Below are 13,914 nucleotides of genomic sequence, written 5' to 3'. Positions count from 1 at the left end.
ACCCCCTTCTACATCCCGACCGGGTTCGCGCACCCCCCCCCCCCCCCCTTAATAAAAAAAAAAAAAAAGAAGCAACAGAGCCTTTTAAGCCTTCATAGCCGCATAAGAATCGGACCAACAGTTTGCTCGCGCGTGGCATTTGTTTACAAGATTTAGTCCGCTGTTAAATGTTGCAGTGTGAACACAAACCGAACAAAGGAGCAACTGCAACATTGTATCATATTAATCCCTGAATCAGAACAAAGCAAACGAACTGAAGGTGTGAAAACGCCCTGAAACACTGCAACAAAGTTTCAATAACTTTCAGTGACACAAGGCGTCACTTTTAAAGAGCAATACGGATGTGACAGGCTCAGAGGCAGATTATCACATTTAACTTACAATTAATGAGCGACTAATGAAGCCAGGATGTCTTCGGACGAAGCATCGATGCGGCGCGACACAGTGTTGTTGGACACCGGGATCATGCACAACTTTTTTGCTTCTTTCTCCCCAATCATACATTCCACCATCTCTCTGGCAGCTGGCGAGCTCACGTCTTCAGTGATTGTGTACGGTAGCCCCTTTCTCGCTATTCTGTAACCAGATATGAAGCCCGTAGTGCGTCATTTATAGACCAACACATGAATGAGACTCCAGTTGTTTTTGGCTGTTTTGTAACACCTTCCAATTTCGATATAAACAATGTAAGGGGCTTTTGACTTGCACTGGCATGCTTGGTGTTCAGGTGGCGACGTAAATAAGAGCTTCAGACTGCTAGCCAGAACCTCACTGCACACCACGCACTGTGGCTTTGGGCAATCTGCGTTGCCAATCCAAGTGAAGCCCAGACACAGATACTTTTCATCATATTTCCTCTTTTTTTCCCAGTCTGATGCTCACTCTCGTTTCCTCTTTTTCACCTTGACTCCGCGATGGGCCGATGTGCTCCCGATGTGTCTGTGCTGCACCTCTCCGTTCCCCTCGCCTCCGATTCCTCTCTCTCTCTCTGTCCCTCTCCTCTTTTACGACTGATAGCTTCAGATGTCCCACCTGACAGTTTTTAAATTAAAATTACATTTTTTTTTATATTTAATATTATTACACCATCAGACCGCCATTACACTTTTCCTCTCGCGCACCCCCTAGAGGCAGCTCGCGCACCCCCAGGGGTGCGCGCACCCCACTTTGGGAATCCCTGCTCTAGGTCTTCTGTCAGTCCCACGCACACGATTTAAGACCCGTGGTGACCGAGCCTTTGAGGCAGTGGCCCCGAGGCTCTGGAATGCTCTGCCTGCAACTCTGCGCATCGCAGATACTGTGGATACTTTTAAAAGCCAGCTCAAAACCCACCTCTTTAGGCTGGCGTTTGTGTAAAAGTAAACCCATGTCCTAGACCTGCTCTTAAAATATGTTTTACATTTTTATTTAATTTTTATTTTATTCTTTAACATTTTTTATTCACTCTGTGTAGATAATTTATTGACCCTAGGGTCACATTGTGTTTTTTATGCTTTTAAATGTCTGCTCTGTTAAGCACTTTGTGATAGTACTGTCTGTGAAAAGCGCTATATAAATAAAATTCATTCATTCATTCATTCATAACGTGTTTGTGTATGTCCTTGAGCCTTTTGAGATGAGAAAAAAAATAACGAGAGAAGCTGCACCAGCTGTTGTTCTCCCTGGAGACTACTGGACATCACTGCCGTAAAGTCAGCAGACACTCAGATCTCCGTGGTCAACTCAGCAGACACTTACATGTTAGTGCACCTATATGCTGACATTCACGGTAAACGCATTTAAACGGCACAGATCGGGAGCAAGCAAAGGACTTTGAAAGTTAGCGGAAAGATTAACGTGAGACAACATCCGGTTTCTTCAGACGAACATCCGGTTTTCAGAATAAGATGCCAACAAAGTATGAATTATATTCACATTAAGTATGAAACATGCTACCTGCATCTCGTGAACCAAATGTTATTGCCCTTTTGTTCATATAGCAGTACTTTTAAAATAAAAGTGCGCAATACACTATTTTGAATTCATTATTGAACTTTGCCATAACAATGCGATTAATCGCTATTAATCGCAAAAAATCCATGCGATTAATCGCGATTAAATATTTGAATCGTTGCCCAGCACTAATATGTACATATCATGATTTAGATATGCACTATTGGTTAGGGGATTAATAGATGTTTTATGAACATGTATTAATACTGGAATTCATGATTAATTTAGTTACTGGTCGTTACTTAAGTATTTTGTATGACCTGATCTAAAGTGAAGATTAACTGTGCCTTCCAAAGCATTTACAGATGGCATTATACGGCTGGCAATACCTGGTTCCAACAGCATCCCAAGACTCGCAAGTCTCAGAACATTTTTTCAACCACTATTCTATAATAATTTATTAACACAGCAATTCATGATGAATTCAGGTAGTTAGAAAGCATTTACTAGTTGTTAGAAAAGTATTTTGTGTGACCTCATCTAATGTGACGATCATCTGTGCCGTACAAAGCATTTATAAATGATATTGTTCGGCCATCAGTGCCTCAAAACCTCCAAAAGTCTCAGTTCTTCTCAACAGAAAAGGCAAATAGACACAACACAAAGTGATCAAGAACATATCAATATTTATTGCAAGATGCAAACAATGTACTTGAAAATACATACCTCTCAGGCATTCATTCATGTGTAACTATACAACTGTACTGTTTATGTAAAAGGAAAATAAACCTAGTGGTGCTTCCTGCTCAAATTTGACCATCTTAAATACTGAATGCAGCCAAGTCACATGAACTCCGCCTACTTTTTGATGAGTTTTCAGTGGTCTAGACCAGCGGTTCCCAAACTTTTTAGGCCGCGCACCCCCTTCTACATCCCGACCGGGTTCGCGCCCCCCCCCCCCCTTAATAAAAAAAAAAAAAAGAAGCAACAGAGCCTTTTAAGCCTTCATAGCCTCATAAGAATCGGACCAATGAGAGAACAGTTTGCTCGCGCGTGGCATTTGTTTACAAGATTTAGTCCGCTGTTAAATGTTGCAGTGTGAACACAAACCGAACAAAGGAGCAACTGCAACAAAGCAAACGAACTGAAGGTGTGAAAACGCCCTGAAACACTGCAACAAAGTTTCAATAACTTTCAGTGACACAAGGCGTCACTTTTAAAGAGCAATACGGATGCGAGCACACACGCACAGGCTCAGAGGCAGATTATCAAATTTCATTTACAATTAATGACCGACTAATGTAGCCATCAATGCCATCGATGCGGCGCGACACAGTGTTGTTGGACACCGGGATCATGTCCAACTTTTTTGCTTCTTTCCCCCCAATCATACATTCCACCATCTCTCTGGCAGCTGGCAAGCTCACGTCTTCGGCGATTGTGTGCGGTAGCCCCTTTCTCGCTATTCTGTAACCAGATATGAAGCCCGTAGTGCGTCATTTATAGACCAACACATGAATGAGACTGCAGTTGTTTTTGGCTGTTTCGTAACTCCTCCAATTTCGATATAAACAATGTAAGGGGCTTTTGACTTGCACTGGCATGCTTGGTGTTCAGGTGGCGACGTAAATAAGAGCTTCAGACTGTTAGCCAGAACCTCGCTGCACACCACGCACTGTGGCTTTGGGGAATCTGCTTTGCCAATCCAAGTGAAGCCCAGACACAGATACTTTTCATCATATTCCCTCTTTTTTTCCCAGTCTGATGCTCACTCTCGTTTCCTCTTTTTTCACCTTGACTCCGCGATGGGCCGATGTGCTCCCGATTTGTCTGTGCTATCCCTTCCTCCTTTTCGGTCTCCTCCGTCTCATCTTCCGCTGACTCTGGCTCAATTTCTTCTCCCGGTCTCTCCCCAACGCACCTCTCCGTTCCCCTCGCCTCCGATTCCTCTCTCTCTCTCTGTCCCTCTCCACTTTTACAACTGATAGCTTCAGATGTCCCACCTGACATTTTTAAAATTAAAATTACATTTTTTTTTTATATTTAATATTATTACACCATCAGACCGCCATTACACTTTTCCTCTCGCGCACCCCCTAGAGGCAGCTCGCGCACCCCCAGAGGTGCGCGCACCCCACTTTGGGAATCCCTGGTCTAGACTATGTAAGAACACAAAGGCTCCATGAAGATACAACTATCAACTTAAATGTATGCACACCCTTAGCATTTGATGAATGGTCAATTCGATTGCAATGAGTGTTCTTGGTGCAAATCTTTGTCACATGGTGGCCTGAAGTTGGAGCTCACTCAGGAGTACTGAGAACCAATACAAAGATACAGCTTACACACTTGAAGATGTAGAGATCAGCAAAACTACCCCAACAAAAATCACTTACTGAATTCAACAGTCAATGCTCAAGTTAGGGTAGTAGGAAGACTTAGAAATCATGTTCTTTAACTCGTAACAATAGATCTAGAAGGGCTTTCTTCATAAATTCTTTGAAAGGAAGGCTGGGATTGCAGAGGTCAGCAAAACTACCCCAACAAAAAGCACTTACTGCATTAACAAGTCAAGTCAGTGCTTGTGTTTGGGTAGCTTTGGTGCCTAATTTATGCATTTAGCTTGTCATTTTAAAATGATGGAAATCTACTGTCTGTGCATTTGTCCCCTGATATGTCTGTTGAAGAACACACAACCAAGACAACCCCAAAGAAAAGCACTTATGAACGAAATAATCATCAGTGTCTCAGTTTGAGGTTATCTGAATGTGATTTCATTGACATCTATCTTCAGTTGTAGTCTGTAGTGTTTGTCATGTCCCCTGATATGTCTGTTGAAGAACACACAACCAAGACAACTACAAAGAGAAGCACTTATCAACGAAATAATCATCAGTGTCTCAGTTTGAGGTTATCTGAATGTGATTTCATTGCATCTATCTTCAGTTGTAGTCTGTAGTATTTGTCATGTTCAACCGCCGTTCGCTCCTTGCATCATCTGTGTTGTGCCCAGGAAGCTGTGGAAGTGGTGCTTCCTGCTCAAATTTGACCATCTTAAATACTGAATGCAGCCAAGTCACATGAACTCAGCCTACTTTTTGATGAGGTTTCAGTGGTCTAGAATGTGTAAGAACACAAAGGCTCCATGAAGATACAACTATCAACTTAAATGTATGCCCACCATTAGCATTTGATGAATGGTCAATTCGAGTGCAATGAGTCTTCTTGGTGCAAATCTTTGCCACATGGTGGCCTGAAATTGGAGGTCACTCAGGAGTACTGAGAACCAATACAAAGATACAGCTTACACACTTGAAGATGTAGAGATCAGCAAAACTACCCCAACAAAAATTACTTACTGAATTCACCAGTCAATGCTCAAGTTAGGGTTGTAAGAAGACTTAGAAATCATGTTCTTTAACTCATAACAATCGATCTAGAAAGGCTTTCTTCATAAATTCTTTGAAAGGAAGGCCGGGATTTCAGAGGTCAGCAAAACTACCCCAACAAAAAGCACTTACTGCATTCACAAGTCAAGTCAGTGCTTGTGTTTGGGTAGCTTTGGTGCCTAATTTATGCATTTAGCTCGTCATTTTAAAATGATGGAAATCTACTGTCTGTGCATTTGTCCCCTGATATGTCTGTTGAAGAACACACAACCAAGACAACCCCAAAGAGAAGCACTTATGAACGAAAGAATCATCAGTGTCTCAGTTTGAGGTTATCTGAATGTGATTTCATTGACATCTTTCTTCAGTTGTAGTCTGTAGTATTTGTCATGTTCAACCACCTCAACAAGTAGCACTTACTGAATTAAAAACACAAGCCAATGCTCAAGTTGAGGAAATATAAATGACTTACAGAGAGCAGTCATGAGTTCCCCCGTAGTCCAAATGGTTCGCTCCTTGCATCATCTGTGTTGTGCCCAGGAAGCTGTGGAAGTGGTGCTTCCTGCTCAAATTTGACCATCTTAAATACTGAATACAGCCAAGTCACATGAACTCCGCCTACTTTTTGATGAGGTTTCAGTGGTCTAGACCAGCGGTTCCCAAACTTTTTAGGCCACGCACCCCCTTCTACATCCCGACCGGGTTCACGCACCCCCAACCCCCCCCCCCCCCCCACACACACACACACCTTAAAAAAAAAAAAGCAACAGAGCCGCATAAAAATCGGACGAATGAGAGAACAGTTTGCTCGCGCGTGGCGTTTGTTTACAAGATAAAAAACACAAAAACTCTTCCTGCACCGTGCCTTCGAAAAGGTAACGGACGTAACGTTACGAAGGTAACGGACGATTGGCCAGATTGGCCACATCTGTAGGCTCGTCTACTTGCAGAGAGTAAAACTCACTCTTCTTCACGCGACCGACCAATGTAGCGAGGATGTCTTCGGACAAAGCATCGATGCGCGCGACACAGTGTTGTTGGACGCAGGATCACGTCCAACTTTTTCGCTTCTCTCTCTCCAATCATACATTCCACCATCTCTTTAACATTTTTCCCTCTCCACCACCGCCTCTCCTTCTCCCTATTACGCGGTCAGAATACTACCACAACACGCCGCCTGTCTCCGGCAGAAATGCGCTCATCCACGCACGGGAACAACACCGAGTTGTAATATAAACCTCCATAACACCCCGCCACTCTCGGCTCATACCTCCCCAGCAACGAGGCACATCACCCGGTCACAATACCTCCAGAATGTCCCCCGGGTGAAATCCGGGACTTGGTTTTATGGTTCCGAGTAGCGCGCGCTCACTCGTTGGCGCTGGGACGCGAGGTCTCCAGCCGTCCCCGCCGTGAGGCACCCGATCGTCAGGTCTTCAGCCCTCGGAACAGGCCGCGGGTCAACAACTCGTGGGTGGCGGGGTAGAGGCGAGGCAGATCACAGAAACATCATAAAGACTAGAGTACAGCAAAGATATGTTGATGAGAAACGTATTTGTACGTCAAAACACAAACGTAATCAGGGAGAAAATACGTTCGTGGTAAAATATAATTGAGAATGCATTTTAGTTTTGGGGGAACGTAATTTTTAGGAGATAGGACTGCACCACCATTACATTTTTCCTCTCGCGCACCCCCTAGAGGCAGCTCGCGCACCCCCAGGGGTGCGCGCACCCCACTTTGGGAATCCCTGGTCTAGACTATGTAAGAACACAAAGGCTCCATGAAGATACAACTATCAACTTAAATGTATGCCCACCATTAGCATTTGATGAATGGTCAATTCGAGTGCAATGAGTCTTCTTGGTGCAAATCTTTGCCACATGGTGGCCTGAAATTGGAGGTCACTCAGGAGTACTGAGAACCAATACAAAGATACAGCTTACACACTTGAAGATGTAGAGATCAGCAAAACTACCCCAACAAAAATCACTTACTGAATTCACCAGTCAATGCTCAAGTTAGGGTTGTAAGAAGACTTAGAAATCATGTTCTTTAACTCATAACAATCGATCTAGAAGGGCTTTCTTCATAAATTCTTTGAAAGGAAGGCTGGGATTTCAGAGGTCAGCAAAACTACCCCAACAAAAAGCACTTACTGCATTCACAAGTCAAGTCAGTGCTTGTGTTTGGGTAGCTTTGGTGCCTAATTTATGCATTTAGCTCGTCATTTTAAAATGATGGAAATCTACTGTCTGTGCATTTGTCCCCTGATATGTCTGTTGAAGAACACACAACCAAGACAACCCCAAAGAGAAGCACTTATGAACGAAAGAATCATCAGTGTCTCAGTTTGAGGTTATCTGAATGTGATTTCATTGACATCTTTCTTCAGTTGTAGTCTGTAGTATTTGTCATGTTCAACCACCTCAACAAGTAGCACTTACTGAATTAAAAACACAAGCCAATGCTCAAGTTGAGGAAATATAAATGACTTACAGAGAGCAGTCATGAGTTCCCCCGTAGTCCAGATGGTTCGCTCCTTGCATCATCTGTGTTGTGCCCAGGAAGCTGTGGAAGTGGTGCTTCCTGCTCAAATTTGATCATCTTAAATACTGAATGCAGCCAAGTCACATGAACTCCGCCTACTTTTTGATGAGGTTTCAGTGGTCTAGACTATGTAAGAACACAAAGGCTCCATGAAGATACAACTATCAACTTAAATGTATGCACACCATTAGCATTTGATGAATGGTGAATTCGAGTGCAATGAGTCTTCTTGGTGCAAATCTTTGCCACATGGTGGCCTGAAGTTGGAGCTCACTCAGGAGTACTGAGAACCAATACAAAGATACAGCTTACACACTTGAAGATGTAGAGATCAGCAAAACTACCCCAACAAAAAGCACTTACTGAATTCAACAGTCAATGCTCAAGTTAGGGTAGTAAGAAGACTTAGAAATCATGTTCTGTAACTCGTAACAATCGATCTAGAAGGGCTTTCTTCATAAATTCTTTGAAAGGAAGGCTGGGATTTCAGAAGTCAGCAAAACTACCCCAACAAAAAGCACTTACTGCATTCACAAGTCAAGTCAGTGCTTGTGTTTGGGTAGCTTTGGTGCCTAATTTATGCATTTAGCTCGTCATTTTAAAATTATGGAAATCTACTGTCTGTGCATTTGTCCCCTGATATGTCTGCTGAAGAACACACAACCAAGACAACCCCAAAGAGAAGCACTTATGAACGAAAGAATCATCAGTGTCTCAGTTTGAGGTTATCTGAATGTGATTTCATTGATATCTATCTTCAGTTGTAGTCTGTAGTGTTTGTCATGTCCCCTGATATGTCTGTTGAAGAACACACAACCAAGACAACCCCAAAGAGAAGCACTTATGAACGAAAGAATCATCAGTGTCTCAGTTTGAGGTTATCTGAATGTGATTTCATTGATATCTATCTTCAGTTGTAGTCTGTAGTGTTTGTCATGTCCCCTGATATGTCTGTTGAAGAACACACAACCAAGACAACCCCAAAGAGAAGCACTTATGAACGAAAGAATCATCAGTGTCTCAGTTTGAGGTTATCTGAATGTGATTTCATTGACATCTTTCTTCAGTTGTAGTCTGTAGTATTTCTCATGTTCAACCGCCTCAACAAGTAGCACTTACTGAATTAAAAACACAAGCCAATGCTCAAGTTGAGTAAATATAAATGACTTACACAGAGCAGTCATGAGTTCCCCCGTAGTCCAGATGGTTCGCTCCTTGCATCATCTGTGTTGTGCCCAGGAAGCTGTGGCAGTGGTGCTTCCTGCTCAAATTTGATCATCTTAAATACTGAATGCAGCCAAGTCACATGAACTCCGCCTACTTTTTGATGAGGTTTCAGTGGTCTAGACTATGTAAGAACACAAAGGCTCCATGAAGATACAACTATCAACTTAAATGTATGCACACCATTAGAATTTGATGAATGGTCAATTCGAGTGCAATGAGTCTTCTTGGTGCAAATCTTTGTCACATGGTGGCCTGAAGTTGGAGCTCACTCAGGAGTACTGAGAACCAATACAAAGATACAGCTTACACACTTGGCATCGATTCCAATTTATTAGATGTGCTGCCTTAGCAAGCAAATTGACTCAGCGGTGAGGGTCGGAGGGCTGCAATCCCTATGAACCACCACAAGAGCGAGGGGTGAGGTCTGTCCCTGGCAGACGTCAATGTGTTTGCCGGCCAAAATGTTAGCCGTGAGTGCCGGCTAATTCTGTCTGACTGTTTCATCCACAAAAAGGATAAGCTCAAAAGTGACCTGACACTGTTTGCGGGCCGGTGCCCAAGTTGCCTTTCTGGCCAGGGGCTGGACTTTGGCCCTAAGCAGTCCCTTCGTAAGACACACCCCCAGAACGACTAGCAAACTCTGAGAATCCCTCTGTGAAATCAGCAGTGGGATAAGCCGCACTGTGTAAGGTCGGTCATGCCAAATTTATCACCCTGAGCACATGGGACAACTTTAAGCCCTTTATTGTGGGAACGACACCTTTAATCCCCTTGTTGTCCACTTTTTGCTGCCGTCTTTATCGGACGGCAGAAAGTCCTGAAGTAAACTTCTACCATGTGCCTTTCCCGCATGGAGCTGTCAGGCAATCGTAGAGGGGTCTGCACCGTTTCCTCTCTTTCAGCATGCTCTCTTGACAAGGTGTTACTTCCTTGCTCTCTTGACAAGGTATTACTTCCTTGTGTTACCACCGTGTTGCGGCGCACCTTGCTCGGGGCAACACGGGCTGGCCAAAATGTGGAAACGCTTCACGAATTTGCGTGTCATCCTTTCGCAGGGGTCGAAATGCTGCAAGATACGACTTGCAGCGGTTATGGCGACTTTGGACAGTGTGTGTGTGGGCTCCTTTTGTGGAGAAACCATAAGAAATGAAAGAAAATCGATGATTTCTTTGCAAAGATGAGGATTTTGGGCATTCTGGGATACCAAACACGGACATGTTTTGTGACGTATTTGCGCAAACAAGCCGTAGGAACGGAAGGGGAGGGGATCGAGGATGCCGGTGTTGAACAGGCAAAACCCTTGTTAAATAAATGAGATGATACAATGTGATGATCACAAAGACATTTATTATCATGTGTATGTAAACCTGCATACACAACAAGAAGCCCAACAGACTTTCCCACGAGCGTTGGATGTTTCGTCGCTTGGTGTCGCTTTATTTTTGAAGGCTTCAGTGCTTCGTTTGATAGCATTAGCCCACATTCCACACACTGAGCCCTCGGCTCTGCCTCGTTGCCTCCGTTCACAAAGCCGTACTTAAGAAAGTCAGGGTTGTACTTGCGCACACATTTAGACTTTTGGGGGGGTATGGCACCACTGTCGTCTTCATTTTTTCCTTTTAATAACTTATCCATAACTTTCGCTACAGGCTAGCGGCTAGCTGAGTGTCTTCTTCTGCTTATTGCAGCTTGTTAAACAACTGACTGACGCATTACCACCACCAGGTGGTGGGAAGCTATATTGTAACTGAGCGTCTCATGGATAACAGTAATAACTCTGGTGTCTTCAATTGATAACCTATGCGGTCCCGCGGCCCTCGCGGCCCACAGGTGCAAAACTGAAAGTTTTTCGCGGCCCTCTAGGTGGTGGGCCGCGGTTGGGCCGCGGCCCTATGGTTAAGAATCACTGAGCTAGACCATAGCGTTACACTCGTATTTACAGTTTAATCATCACAGTGTGTAAAACAGTTTTACTGCTGCTGTTCCTTTTCAAGTAACAAGTCCCCGAATAACTATGCAGAGTGTTAGTGAACAGATATAAAGCAGTAATGCGTTCACGTGAACGGAGCGTGTTACAGCATTTAATGGTGAAAGTCACGGAGAGTGAAGGAACTAACGGCATCATTTAAGTCCCAATTTTAGGAGCATTTTGTCTTCCCTGCAACTTATAATTGCGGATGAGGGTGGGGGATAAAGGCGTTACGTTATGTTGTCGTTGTTTAACTTATGAAGCGCCACCATGCCGGTCTGTCAGCGGGGCCAAGGCACAACAACAACAACAACAACAACAAGGTGTCATCACGGCATTTAAGAGACGTTTGTGGCAGAATCAGACCGGGCTAAAGCTATTACAACATCTATTTGGTAGCTCTGCTTTCTGTCTTTTTCACATTTTGGATGCTGTAGATTCTTGAATGTTTTATTTGTATTCATTGTTGTTATTTATTTATGTCCTCCTCTCTGTCATATTATAGAGTTCACTTTCTAAACAATGAGTGTAAGTGTCGCATGTCATTTCTTCATTATCATTCATTTTTCTTCCTTATGATCTTGAAGTATTTATTGCAGTATTCTGCTAAAGTTTATCTTTGTGTTTAGATGGAACATCCTACATTCAGGAGGGCCCCGAATGGGACCCTCCTGCTGAAGGCCTCTCCACAGGCCCAAGCCCTTGGCCCTCGGCAGGTAGCCGGGGGGCCAAGCTCCTTACAGGGCGAAGAAGCCGGAGGAGGTGGATGCAGAGGCCTGGGCCCACATCACCTCCGAGGGTGGAGACACCACCAATGCCACCCTTGTCCTGAGCCGTTGGAAGATGCAGTTCGGTCGGTATCAGGGCAAGATCTTCCTCTGGCTCTTGGAGAACGACGTGGGCAACTGCGTGAATCTGGTCGCCTCCCACCAGAAGGAGCGAGAGAGGACAGGGTCTCAGTCCCCCCTGATGGCCAACAAGGTGGGGTCCTTCAGTACACGTGAATTTAATTTAAAAAGAGTGATGCCTGTTTTAACCGCCCTTTGTGACCTTGCAGGACGCCTTCACCCGCTACTCCTTGGCGTACCCTGAGTTTGCGGAGGCAGTCAGCTTTCACCGGGCGTTTGAGGAGGCATGGGTGAAGATCCGGTATATCTTTGTAACATTCAGATTATAATATAGTTGCTGTGCTGACCATCGATTAATAGAATCATATGACAAATGTCTGATTCGTACAGATTTGTCAACTACCTCCGAAGGACGGCACCAGCTCCGGGTACGCAGATGGAGAAAGCCTTCCACTACGTCCGGAGCAGAGACAGGCAGAGGACGAGAGCTTCTGCTGCTGCTGCCACCACCACCAGCAGCAGCAGCACAGCCTCTGTCTCGGCCGTAAGCCAGAGAGCTAAGAGTGCATCACAGTACGTGTTTTTACTGTAAAGCTCTCTGACTTTGATGTACCTGGATGACCTCCCTGAAGAATGTTAGTATTTGTAATGTTGTCTCATCATTAATGTTGCTGTGTGTCATTTATTCTTATTATAGGCCTCTTGGTTCAGCACTTGCGGCCTTTGTCTCTGGGCGGCGTTCTCTGTCTGCGGTGGAAATGCAGTCCCATGTTAAAAAGATGGTGGCCACTAAGCCTGCATTTCCAGGCAAGTCCAGCCTAAACTATATACAGTTTGTTCAACTTTATTGAAATTCCTGTGTTCACTGTGTTATGTTCTGTCATCGTGTGATTACAGCCTCCCACTTCAACCCCTTCAGACCAGCTCTGTCCTCCTCCAGGTCTGAGGAGCCTTCGGATGAAGAGCTGGTCAAGGCAGTAGTTGACTTGGAGAAGTGTAAGTAAAAAGTAAAGTTATACACGGGTCACAATTTGATAGCAACAGAAAGACCTGAATTCATTGTTGACACTTTTTTTTAAACTTTAAAATGCTTCTTTAATCAGAGGAGAGGAGACGACTGGTAAGTTTGGGTTGAATGGAAAACTATCTGATGTCTGCCTGGTGCACATCTCAGATCACTAACTCACCTGCCAGCCAATCACCTTTCAAAACATCACTAATGGGAGATCACCTGCAGAGTAACATTTTCTTCACCCTGCTTTCTCTAGTCCCCTGTCTGCTGCCTGCATCACTCACTCAACATGTCTGATCAACATGTCTAATCTGTTGTGTTCGTCATCGTCACAATTTTCTCTTCAAAACCACCCTCTGTGCTCCTGTAGTTTTTATATGCAGCTTGGCTCAATGTGTGTCCGTCTCTCAATATTAACACAACAATCTTATCCTTTAAGATTACCATCACATTTTATTTCTCTTTAAGCCTCAGATGTACAGGCCCCTCTTTCGCCCGGTCCAGCCTTCCTCCCTCCCCCACCACCTGCTGGCAGTGCTGAGGTGAGGCTATCTGTCAAACATATGAGGCCTCAGGTGTCCCTGCTGCCCTCCCTCATGAAGTGCTGTCCTCAGATATTGAAATGTCTTGTATGTGTGTGTTGTCGTTTCACCAGTTGCTGCCTGAGTCCTGGCGGGCAGCTCTCACTGTCGAGCAGCAGCAGTGGATCGGTCGAGTGCAGTTTACCAGGGACAGCTTGGGGAGGTCTCGGCTCGTCAGTGAGCTGAATCTCTGGTGGTTCCCCCCCCAATCCCGGCCGGTCTAAAACCAGCCTCCCGCATCCCCCGACCCCTTCTTTGCATGCCGGCTGTTCCTCTGGATGCCACACCGGAATTGGCATCTGCAGCTGACATGTCCCCAGCCTTTGTGCACTGGGTCAATGACAAAGGCTGGGCTGTACAGGACCATCCGGAGGGTCCTGGAAATCGACGGCTGGTACCTCATGGC

This window comes from Melanostigma gelatinosum, assembly GCF_949748355.1.
Source record: "Melanostigma gelatinosum genome assembly, chromosome: 5".
Taxonomy (NCBI): domain Eukaryota; kingdom Metazoa; phylum Chordata; class Actinopteri; order Perciformes; family Zoarcidae; genus Melanostigma; species Melanostigma gelatinosum.
The sequence above is the reverse complement of the archived record's forward strand: the minus strand, read 5'-3'. Positions refer to the sequence as shown.